Here is a 13,945-nt window from a genome sequence, read left to right as displayed (position 1 = left end):
CTTCTGAATTTATACGGGCTTCCAGCGGGAGTGGACATGGATGGCGGAATTCTGATGTTCCAGTCAGCGAACTTCCAAGCCAAATTTCTGCGGCGAGCTCGATCCTAACAGGTCTTGCAACCTGGGAATGTCATTCATTCCAAGCGTTCCCCGATGGCCTGCCGTTGCGTTAATAATAATAATAATAATAATAATAATAATAATAATAATAATAATAATAGGTTCTAGTTGAATATTGTGCTGCTTCAACTGCATTTATTTTGTGAAGACTTTTCTATTTTCCTTTTGCGGACTTCTCTTCAGTGGAGGTGCGTGCTAACAGCTCGCCTATATTTGTCATTTCATGGGGAAAAGTCAAAATCTGGATTCTGCTTCTTTATATATTCTATACAGTTGGCTCTATACAATTGTTGCCGCGACGTTTCGACAGACTCTTCTGTCATTCTCCAGCCTTGGGAGGTAGTAGAGGACTGGCAGATTGCATAGGTCCTTCTGAATTTATACACGGGCTTCAGCGGGTGTCATGGATGGCGAATTCTGATTGGTTTCAGTCAGCGAACTTCAAGCCAAATTTCTGCGGCGAAGCTCAATCCTGACGGATCTTGTAACCTGGGAATGTCATTCATTCCAGCGTTCCCGATGGCCTGCCGTTTGCGTGATGTCATGCGGCTGACATCATCGGTAGTTTGGCTGCTATTGGGCTGAGGATGAATGATGTCACTATCTACTCTTTCTGTCGTAGTCGGGGATTGTCTCCGAGGCGCACCTCGCTCATCGGGGCATCTCCATTCTCAATTTATCGTTTTCAGGTATTCAACAATCCCCCCGACTACGACAGAAAGAGTAGAATGACATCATTCATCCTCAGTCAATAGCAGCCAAACTACCGATGATGTCGCCCGGCATGACATCAACGCAACAACTGAGCCAATGGGGCACGCTGGAGATGATGACATTCCCAGGTTCTCTGATCCCATCAGATCGACTGCGCGTGAAATTTGGCAGTGGCTGACTGAAAACCAATCAGAATTAGCCATCCATGACCCCCGCTGAAGCCCGTGTATAAAGTCAGAAGGACATGCATCTGCCAGTCCTCACTACCCTGCTGAGAATGACAGAAGAGTCTGTCGAAACATCGCGGGCAAACAATTACAGAACTAACAGTAGAATATATAAAGAAGCAGAATCCAGGCTGACTTTTCCCCCATGAAATGACACAAATATAGGCTTGAGGCTGTTAGCATGCACTCCCTGCTGAGAAGTCGCACAAGGAAAATAGAAAAAGTCTTCTACAAAATAAATGCAGCTGAAGCAGCAATAATAGCAAATTCGTTGGAATGCCTGGAAACGACAGCCTGAGAATGGAGATGCTGATGGGCGAGGCGCCCTTCGAGACAATCCCGACTGCGACAGAAAGAGTAGATAATGACATCATTCATCCTCAGCCCAATAGCAGCCAAACTACCGATGATGTCAGCCAGCATGACATCACGCAACGGCAGGCCAATGGGAACGCTGGAATGAATGACATTCCCAGGTTGCGAAGATCTGTTCAAGGATCGAGCTATACCAGGGTTGGCTTGAAGTTCGCTGACTGAAACCAATCAGAATTCGCCATCCATGACCCCCGCTGAAGCCCGTGTATAAACTCAGAAGGACCTATGCAATCTGCCAGTCCTCTACTACCTCCCGCTGGAGAATGACAGAAGAGTCTGTCGAAACGTCGCGGCAACAATTGTATAGAACTAACTGTATAGAATATATAAAGAAAGCAGAATCAAGATTTTGACTTTTCCCCCATGAAATGACAAATATAGGCGACTGTTACACGCACCTCCACTGAAGAGAAGTCCGCAATAAGGAAAATAGAAAAAGTCTTCTACAAAATAAAATGCAGCTGAAGCAGCAATAATATTCAATAGAACCTGTTTAAAGAGGTCTGCTGCCAAATTATAATAATAATAATAACACATAATAATAATAATAATAATAATAATAATAATATTAGACAAAATGAGACCGTTTGTAGTATAGGCTACAATACCGACCCAGCAAGTTATTAGTCTCTTGCTGTCTAAACAACTACTGAAGGATTTGGAATTTGATGAACTGTCCATGTTAGTAATTCCTAACGAAGCAATCTTCAATACACCGAGAAATTATTTAATACATTAGAAATGAACTTCCAGTTTGATGAGAGTAAGTTCTCTCACAGCGAGAATAACATGCTTTTAAATATGCATTTTCATTTATATTCTTGACGCAATATAATTATTCGTTATTAATGGTGGGGTGGTGGTAGGGGTAAGGGGTAGGGGTGGGGAGGAATTGGGCTTCTCGTCACCCCCTCTTGCAGCGAGCATACTTCAGTTCCTTAGTAAAGAGTGAGTTCATTCTGCAAGGAGTTAAAAGAAAATCAGGTAAGTATGCATCTGTCTATCGATATATATATATATATATATATATATATATATATATATATATATATATATATATATATATATAAATATATATATATATAAATATATATGTATATATATACTGTATATATATATATATATATATATATATATATATATATATATATATATATATATATATATATATATATATATATATATATATATATTATATATATATATATATATATATATATATATATATATATATATATATATATATATATATATATATATATACATACATATATATATATGTGTGTGTGTGTGTGTGTTCAAAGGGTATATCAAGAAGCTAAATCTTTAGTAATCCATTAAATATATGACTGACGTATACCTTTAGAAACCAATATCTGACTTCATCTTTCTGTAACCCTCATCTTGGTTATCCAAATTGTTGTTCTCCTCTTCCCTTTCTCGTTTACTGCGATAAAAGCTCAATACAAGTGTCTGATTGACGGCTTTCTCTCTCTCTCTTGACTTCCGTTTATCGAACAGATCAGCCTTCTGAGAAAGAGGAGATTGCACAAAGGGTGACGGTTCAGTCAGAAGCAACATCCGGTCTTGAAAATTGCGCCTGGTATGGCTCGAGTAGTAGCATTGTTTAAAATTTCGACATGAAGTTGCCTCTTAAGCATTAGCGTCACACAGACACACGAACGCATATATATATATATACATATATATATATATATATATATATATATATATATATATATATATATATATATATATAGAGTGATATAGTTTTAGTAGCCATAATATATATATATATATATATATATATATATATATATATATATATATATATATATATATATATATATATATATATATATATATATATATATACATACATACATATATATATGTGTGTGTGTCTGTCTATATGTCTGTCTATCTGTGTCTGTATGTATGTATATATGTTTGTTTACGAGAGTGTGTTATTAAGAATATGTGAAGTAAGTGAAGCCTTGATCCTCATTGCAAAAAGACTGTCTATCTTCAAAAGTTACTAATTTGATATATTATGTGCTTCATATATAGTATTAGATTTTCCTTTTTATTAACCTAAGTTAAGCGTAGCAAATTTTCTTACATTATAAACCTTTGTTCTTACGACTCTTCATATGTAATTTAATCCTTCCATATTTTAGATATTGCCATTGTTTAGCAAACATGAAATAATCTTGTGTTTAAACACAAAATACTAGCGAACTTCCATTACATAGTGATTTATGGAATATTATTCTGTAATGGAAATTGTTTCAGAAACTCTTAGCAACAAGAGGCAAAGCATTTGTTGGCAATTTAAACCATACTAATCTGGGCAAGCTGAACATCAAAAACAGAAGCCCTCTCCATGCGAATGAAATGATTCCACAACCCCATTACTGTATTAAATTCAGTACGGTTTCATATATATAAATTTGTTTCAGTATGGGCCGTATACATATACATACACACACACACACACACACACACACATATATATATATATATATATATATATATATATATATATATATATATATATATATATATATATATATATATATATTTTTATATATATATATATATATATATATATATATATATATATATATTATATATATATAAATATATATTTATATATTTATACATATATAAATATACATATATTATATATATATAAAATATATATATATATATATATATATATATATATATATATATATATATATAGATAGATAGATAGATAGATAGATAGATAGATAGATGGTGAGATATTGAGTTTTATCGAGAAATTCATACTCGTTATTATGGTACTTTGTTTCTTCTCTCTAAGAAGGACCCATAATCTCAGGTGTGTATGTATATGTATCTTTGTATACTGAGAGAGTAAAATTATATGACTTGAACGATTTATGGTTTCCACCTGTGACGAGACTATCGCCTTTTTAACAACAAAAACATTTTAACGCTTCTGATACAGACAATGTCAAATTGTGTATTTTAGACTTTTCTCTATACTGAATAAGTCATGACTGGAAATCATATATATTATTATTAAAGATTTATGTTAAATTTATTTTTTTTTATTTATGCGCGAAACAATTTTTTGCTTGTTTTCTGTTCATATCATCTTAATCTCTTCATCATATCTCTTTTAATTTCTTATGGACATGTGTTTTAGTAAATTATACATTTTTAGCTGCTAATATAATTACAAATATAGGTTAGCCTCCCATTTATAATTTGCATTATCCTATCTTTCTCAGCTTTGTAGTTTCATCGAAATAAAGAAAAATGTATCAATATCCATTATGTACTCGTAAAAAAAATATGCCTTCCCTTTTTAATACAAATTAGTCTACATTTATTCTGCAGACGAATTAGAACTGATTATTTTTCATATTCATAAGTGAATTATTTTTTACATTACACTTTTTGAGGGAGGCAAAAATAGAAGGGAAGACTGATGAAAAATATGAAAGCAGCGAGGCGATAAATAACAATTAGCAATGTGCTGGATGATGGTTTTTCAAATTCATAAAACATGAGTTTTTTCTTTCTTGTAATGACTTTTTTTTTTTACTTGATCTCCTTTATCTGCCGAGAACAACCAGATTCGCTGAACAGCAGCACCAAAATGTAGTAAATGTGCCTCGCTGTCGAACTGCTCAGTTCCAGAGGTCCTTTATTCCTCACACCATTGGACTGTGGAACAGCCTCACAGAGGATGTCGTGCAACTGGAACTTCAGAGGTTCAAGCGAAAATACAATGCATTACTACCTTAATACCATTCTTCTTGCATTTTGATACATTTTTATCTGTTTATTAATTTTTTTTTTCTTTTTTAGTGAGTGGTATATCTTCGTTCTGTATTTCCCTTTGCTTTCTCTTAATTCTTCCTAATGAACACCTTGATATTCTTTGGAAGCTTGAATTTTAAGTCAGTGGCCCCTGTGGGCTTCTTCCATATGAATAGGTGTCATATACTGAATAATAATAATAATAATAATAATAATAATAATAATAATAATAATAATAATAATAATAATAATAATAATAATAATAATAGCCATTTATGAAGGACTACAGATAGTATAAATGCTTTCTGTACAAACGAGAGTGAAGGAAGAATGAACTTAAAAAGTCTGGGGTCGGGTCATCTACAATGTTGACCCACCAATGAGATCCCAGTTTTACTGAACTAGTTTCTGCCATAAATTGTAATTAACAGCAATCTTGAATGTAAAATTTTCTAATTACTCACTGAAGTGAGCTATAGTAAATAGTTAAATGACTTGGTCTAATTACTTAGGTATTAAATTTTTCACATGGTTACCTCGACTTAATACTCCATTAAATTTATAAATGGAAAAGTTTTAAGAAAACAGGTCAGATTTTAAACCTGACAAAATTCTAAAAGGTCTAAATGAATTAATATTATTTATTATAAACACATATATACATCCTAAAAAAATCTATATTATATATATTATTATATATATTTAGAATATATATATATATATATATATATATACATATATATATATATATATATATATATATATATATATATATATATATATATATATATATATCATTTGTAGATGGTGGCGTTAGAAGCGTACAGCCTTACGGCTTCTCAGGGAAGTCCATAGGGATGAGTCTGCTAGCCCACACCCTTTTGACTGACTATTGTAAGCTCTGGTACCCATTTACACTTGAGAGGACTGAGTACACCTTCCAAAAATAGAAAAGAGGATAAAAGATGAAAATCGTGAAAACAGTAAATTATGGTTGCATTAGGGTTGCAGGGGGCATAAAAATGCAGTTTAAGAATGATTAAGAAACGCCAGAATAAGGGCTTAGGCATAAGGAAATAAAATGGGTAGGCTAATTATGAGATTCCTTGAGGCAGGAATCTAGTTATTGGCTTATGTTTTAGTGTAACTGACAACTTTTCTCCAGGAGAATTAGAATAATTTTACTTTTATAAAAAAAAAAATAAAAAAACGAAAACTAATACGAAATCCACAAAAATTTTTGTTTGTTTATTGATTGAAATTGAAATCTTATATAATGATTTACGTGTAACTTATTAAATAAAGAATTTTATGAAGTAAACAATTATGCACTTGATAGAATGACGTCGAGTTACATCATTTACTGCTCATTAGTGTAATCATCTTCCCCCAAGATATTCAAATTACTTTCCATCATTTCTAGCGACAATCTATCATGAATATCGCTCCTGAGCGCTGCTATTTATTTGAAAAATGCTCATTACACCTTTACACGATGTGAGTAATCTCTTTAAATGGATTTATTTTGAGAAAATTGCACGTTAATCACTCTGAAATAAGTTCAAGAAATTGCTGTTATAATTTAAGACATGTACTTGCATATTTATAAAATAAAACAGGCATTTATTTTGAGGGGGAGTAGGTACAATTTGCATGAATCATGAGTTTGCAAGCAATAAGCACTTTTACCAAGCGATGATGATTTAAGCTCCAAATCCTTTCCTTGCATAATAAAAAGAATAAATAAAAAGTACTCTACAAATCCAGGCAAAAGCTTTTTTTTCTCTGTTCTGAAAAAGTTTTAGGCTAAATATATTATTATATACGAGTAGGTTTTAGCGAGTCCTCGTGTACACTCAGGCTTATGCACAAAAAGTTATACTTTAGAAAAATTATTCATATAGTACTTATGGCCGCACGAATATTTACATAACATCATGCGGTAATTCCAGAATTCCTCTGCTCTAGATGTGTGGAAAATGAATTTTTTCAGAGAGAGAGAGAGAGAGAGAGAGAGAGGAGAGAGAGATAAGCACTCTAATGCACTGCAGTATTTTGTTTGCCTGAGCGCTCGGTAAACTGCCCAAATTTCAGTTGAGGACAAATGCTTTCTGTTTACGCCAGAAATATTAATTGACCAAATACACACGATTTGTGAAACGGAGATTATCACGGATTTTTACGGAAAGTTCTGAGGAAGATAAATTTGCTGTTTCGATGGGAGAATAGGTAGGAATGAGGTCAAAGTTCAAAATATACGACAAGGGGTTAACAGTTAACACAAGCACACTCTCATTATACAGTATCCTTTATTTTTCCTTTACCCCTTTGCGGGGTAAGATGACAGTTCTTCATACTTGCGATGTCCATTATTAGTAATTCCAAATTTGCTGAATGCCATTAAATAATTTCTATACTTATTCGCACGAGTGCTACGAACACCAGTTAGAGTTGGTTTAATTAATGAAAAACAATAACAGCTACTCATTTGGTGGGTAATGAGATTTTCAATACAGCAAAGTAATGAAGTGATTTCTTATTAAGGAGAGATTTTTCTGAGCATGAAGTGGGAAAGATGAAGAACCGTTAGGAGTTTAACTTTGCCAAACTGTCATCTCAATTTAGTTTCACACTGACTGAAAATCCCATTTTTCACGAGCAAACGGACATGATTCTCATTATTTTTATTTGCAATGCAGCCTGCTGTTTAGAGTACTCTTGGGGATGATTATAACAGTTGTGATCGAAAGTTTGCTCCAGGCTTCTGATGTGAATTTATCATGGAAGAATATTCTTTGACAAGTAATTAGTCACTTCATAAGGTAACAGCATCATGTATGTTAATACCCTCTGTAAAGATCTCTCTCTCTCTCTCTCTCTCTCTCTCTCTCTCTCTCTCGTTCCAGCCACATATCTGTTAACAATACCGGAGGCATCAGCTCTACAATAGCAGGTTTCAGGTCACATTCCTTTCATAAAGGCATCAAAGTAATTCCAAAAGCAAAACGAGTAAAAAATGCACCGAAGTTTCTTCGGCGCAACAGAGTTTTCTGTAATACATCTATTCATATTCATTTATACTCAAAAGTAGGTCAAACTCGGTGGCCACCATTATAATGCTGAATGAGCAGACCGGAATGAAATTTTTATTTTTTTCCGGTGGTGGCACTTAATATTTTATTCGTTGCTATAGATTGCATTTATCGGTGTCATTAGTTGATCGTGAATTAAATTTGACATTAAAAATGTCAACATTCCAAAATTAGAGGGCTGTCAATCATTTCTTTGATTTGAGGGTGGATGATCAACATACCAATTTAAACCCAAAATCAGCATTTTTTTTAAGATCTGAGGGCTGACAGAAAAATATTACGGACGGACAACATGATGGCACTATAGTTTTCTTTTACAGTAAAAAGAAGACGGTCAATAATTGCTGATGAAAGATAAATGGAATATGTCAGTTATATGCAGATAGGTTGATGATTTTCTTTAAAATTCAGTAGCCTTATAATCATTTGCTTGATTTTACGTACAAATAGTTTAGTGAAATAGATATATATGAGAATTGGAAATTTGTAAGTCATCAAGATATAAGTCAACGTAATAATTCCTAAAATAGTGGTAAATCAATATCTTATACAACGAAATATTAACAAAATAAAAAATAAAAATAATGTACTTTTTTCTGTTCTAGTGCAGAAAGTGACTCATGGTTTCAATGTTTTTCAAGCATCTTTATCTTTCGCTCCTTTCTCAGTATCATTATTAATCTTCATTTATGAATACTTAAAACTTTTGCAAATCCTTTAAGAAATTTACAACGCCATCTATGTCATGAATGGAAAAATTTTATTTTTCTCAATGTTTTGTAGATGACATTTAATTTTTCATTGTCATAAGATAATGTCATTGCATTTATCTGTCCATTATTGTCAGGAATTCAATTTTGTAGAAAATGAACAATTAAAAAATAAAATTTCAATCATTTCTTCAATTTTTCTGAGTTTTCACTTTAGGCTTAACCTAAACCATGAAATTTTTCTTCAATAACCGGTGGTACTTCATAATATTACAAGACAAGTCAACGATTATGAACTTTAGTGCTTTATCTTCATTAAATAAAATCAAAACTATTGAGGCTAGAGGGCTGCAGATTTTTATCCATGATGATTGAGGTGGATTATATTGCGTCTTGATTTTACAGGAAATATAGCTGCAAGTCGTTTTTAAGATCTGTAGGGCGGACAGAGAAAGTGCAGACGTAAAGACGTAAACCTTTAATCAGTCATCAATAGTTTTATTAACAAAATACAAAAATGCACAAACTTTCTTTTAATTGTCGTTCAAGCAAACCATGGAAATATGGGACTGAAGAATTACATCATTGTTAAACGTATACAGAATGGCGAGTTGAAAAACACATGTATGCACATATATGCAACGCCATCTGGAGTTGAAGCGGAAATAAAAAGCCATCACAATGTTTTGTGGGGAAGATTTAACGACCGATTAAAAACATCTGGAATCAGTTGTCAGCGAGAAGTAGTGAAAGGTCTCCAAGCTAATACACAAACGGAGCAATTAAAAACAATAAAAAATCACCCGAAATTTTTCGGCGCAATCGAGTTTTCTGTGCAGCAAAGGGTCTGTATAAAACTCTCAGCCCCGGCCCATGAAACTCATACACGGCCCGGTTTTGATTTCTTTAAAATTAATGGTGCCAGACGACGATCATGGATAAATTTTTGATAAATCAAAAACAGATATGGGGCTGCAATATGTTCTGGTTGATGATTGGAGGTGATGATCAACATCCCAATATTTATTTTATTATCTCAGTATCTATTTAAGAAAATATAATGGACAGAAAAGTGCGTTTAGACAGACAAATAAAATTCAATAGTTTACTTTACAGAAAGTAAAGGCTTAAATTTTCTTTTAATTTTATACATCTCATTTAAACACAAACGGAAATATGGACTGAATAATTACGTCACAATGGATTAAACACACACGTAATTTGGGATAATGGCGACTGACAAAAACCATCCCGAAGTCGTTGGAAGAATTTGAATGAAGGATGTTGATGAAACATCTGGAACCAGTTGTCAGGGAAACGTCAAAAGGCCTCCAGATATATTTAAGAACGTTAAATAAAAGTAAAAATCACCATCGAGTTTTTATCATCGTTTGGAAACAAAGGGTCTGGCCCGCCTTTAAACTACAGAACGTTTTGGTTTCTTTAATATTAGATTTGTTTTAATTAGAGAAACGGCCATATTATTTCAAGAAATTATTTGATATTGTATACGTTCTAGTATTTTGCCTCTGACGATAAGATTTATTTATTTTATTATCTATATCATCTATTCCTCAAAAATATAATGGAGATTATTATTTGTTTATCGATACTAAAAATTATTAAAATATTGTATGGCGTAAACCATAAAGGACACAATTTATCTAATTTTGATTCGATATAATTATGTACAAACGTCCTTAAAGGACGTTTGTATATATATGAATATATATATATATATATATATATATATATATATATATATATATATATATATATATATATATATATATGTGTGTGTGTGTGTGTGTGTGTGTGTGTGTGTGTGTGTGTGTGTGTACATGAGATGGTGTTCCATTACAATCATATAAGAGGAATGTAAGGCCCTCTATGTGTACTTCCATTCTGAATAATACCCTACACAGAAAAAAGTTGTTAATAGATTAAGTCGACATAAGACTGGCAAGGTTTCGTGCTCTTAAAGAGAATACTTCGGAGTTACTTGGAAATATATGTTAAGAAAGGCGGTGTCCAATGGTAAAAGGGGCACTTTACAGCAGCAACACTTGCTGTAATATGAGAATTCCAGGTACGAAAGGGACAGTTTGGATACAGAGAGAGAGAGAGAGAGAGAGAGAGAGAGAGAGAGAGAGTGGAGGAGAGGATGGTGTTGTTAGCTGAACAACTGTCATCTTTTAATGGGCACTTGGTCATTTCAAGGTTTATTTGTTTTAGAATTTGCCAAGTTGCTTAAAGGATTCTTGGTCGTTATGGTCATGAGTCTAGTCCAGAGATATTTCGTAGTTGGTGCCTTTCCTCTTAGTTGTGCAGAGTAGATTATTAAAGAAGGAATATACATATTCATGGTACCCATACATCTATATGAACTGATCATTCACAAACAAAAAGGATCTGATCCCACTAGTTAGGCAACCAAAAAAATTTAAGCATTAATGCTAATTATCCGATGAAACCACTTTTGTCTACGATCTTTAACAGCCTAAAGTTCAGCTATCATTGATGGAACCCTGCTAGGTATTGTTCCAAGTAAATTGGGTGAGAGTACGGGCATTGAAAGCTCCTATTGCTTTGTTATTTAACATATCCTTTAATTCCAGTTTGATCCATTTTATAAAGAATTAAAACTATCATCATCTGTGATGTCCGGAAGAATGACCAGCAGAAAACAACCATTCCATAATGATCTTACCAAGTCAATTATCTATTGTCTTTTTTGAAGCTCTGCGTGTTTGTACTTCAACAGTTTATCTTTCTTTGTGTAAATTAAGATTGACGATTAATAGACGCTCTTATAAAATGCATATCATTAAATTAAATACGAAGAAGTATTTACTTATGAATGAAGGTATATATATTTTTTACTGTGGATAGCTCTCTTTGTGAGTGACTTTCTGGAAATAGCTTCCTTCAGTGTTTATGCAAATTAAGTAACTGCAGCAGTCCCTGCACCCCGGGCTTCCGCATTCATGGAAGGGAGTTCAATTGTTAGAGGATATGCGTTTCCTTCTTATGCATTTTGCCTGTGCTTCCAATAGTGTAACGGGCAGTTCAATTAAAGAGCACTTTTCACTGCAAGTTGCTAGGAAAATATTTGCCTGTGTCCCTATCTCACGTTTTAGTTTTCTGTAAAAGAAAACTATTGAGATGGCTTTGTCTGTCAGTCCGCACTTTTTCTGTCCGCCCTCAGATCTTAAAAACTACTGAGGCTAGAGGGCTGCAAATTGGTATGTTGATCATCCACCCTCCAATCATCAAACATGCCAAATTGCAGTCCTCTAGCCTCAGTAGTTTTTATGTTATTTAAGGTTAAAGTTAGCATAATCGTGCGTCTGGCACCGCCGAGTCCAATTCTGGAGGCGTCGCCGACACACCCTTCCTTGACTGCATCTGGGGAGCAACTGAGCGCTACCCGGTCGTAGCTGAGAGTTTCATACTGCAGCACATCGAGAGTTTCATACAGCATTATACGCTGTACAGAAAACTCGATTGCGCCGAAGAAACTGCTGCACATTTTTTACTTGCTTATATTTTTTCCAGTCTTATTTGTTAAAACCTATCTTCTTTATTCTCACAAATCAAGTGCCAGTTTTAGAGAGCTTTCTTTTGACCTGCCCAGTGGAAACCTCCACCATGTAGACTTCAATTTTCCTTCCACAACACTCAAATTGTTTGGTGGGTTTAAATACATTCTTGGTGAATACTCTGCCAATTTCTTCTGGTTAAAGTCGTTCTGATCATTTGCTGAGCTAATTCTATTCTATATAGTTTTATATTACAGTTCACTTTTTTAACGATGTTAATTCCACAGAGTGCCTTAATAATAATAATAATAATAATAATAATAATAATAATAATAATAATAATAATAATAATAATAATAATAATGAATATTAAAATGATGAAGAACAGTAAAGGTGTAAATCAATATCTATTGAAAATATTTATTAAAACGAGAGCTTCCGAGAACCTGCTCTGATCCTCCTTATCAAAGGAAACCAAGCAGGTTCTCGAAAGCTCGTTTATTTTTATTTTCAATTATATACTTACACTGACATTATTTTGGATTTCTTCACCAATAATAATAATAATAATAATAATAATAATAATAATATAATAATAATAATAATATTTAGGGTGACCATGCTCATGTACATGATAATGACGCATAAAATTGTCATAATACCAGTAAGGTTGGTAATACTTATAGTCAATCACATAAATATAAGCATGAAACCAAGAAAATACGTTTTCCACCAAATGCGTTTCACCCCAGTTCTCAAAATATTTCGTAAGTTGTCAATAGTCAAACATTTCTGTCGCTGCAGCGTCTGAAGGAAAAAAGAATTGAGAAAATCTTCGAATAAATATTTACCCTGTAGAGGACCGAGATACCAAATTCAGAAAATTCTTTTTTCATAGTGAAATTTGTTTAATGACGTCAAGAATTTATATTCGAAAAGCTGAAAACTCAAGTTGAGGGGAAAAAGCAAATTGATCTTTAACATAAGGGCAAAGGAAAAGGCAAGTAGTGGCTAAAAGTGTAGAAAACATTCGTGTGATATAATGTTCAATTTTTTTATAGATATTTAAGTTAACTTCTCTTTTATAACAATAAACTCAGCGGTATTTCTTCTACAAAATGATGTGTCCTAAAGTACATAATAAAATTAATTTATGCCAGACGATAATAATCTATGAATAAACATCCGAAAGGTCGCGCGCGCGCGCTCGAGAGATAGAGAGAGGTTTTCCCACAAGTTAACTACAGTATAAAACAGTAGTGTTCAACCTATGTTTTGAAGAAGGAGGCATCAGTCAGAAAGTTTTAGCAACTCCTCAAAATAACATTAACACATTTTTACAACAA

The sequence above is a fragment of the Macrobrachium rosenbergii genome, chromosome 4 (assembly GCF_040412425.1).
Source record: "Macrobrachium rosenbergii isolate ZJJX-2024 chromosome 4, ASM4041242v1, whole genome shotgun sequence".
In the NCBI taxonomy this organism is placed as follows: domain Eukaryota; kingdom Metazoa; phylum Arthropoda; class Malacostraca; order Decapoda; family Palaemonidae; genus Macrobrachium; species Macrobrachium rosenbergii.
The sequence above is the reverse complement of the archived record's forward strand: the minus strand, read 5'-3'. Positions refer to the sequence as shown.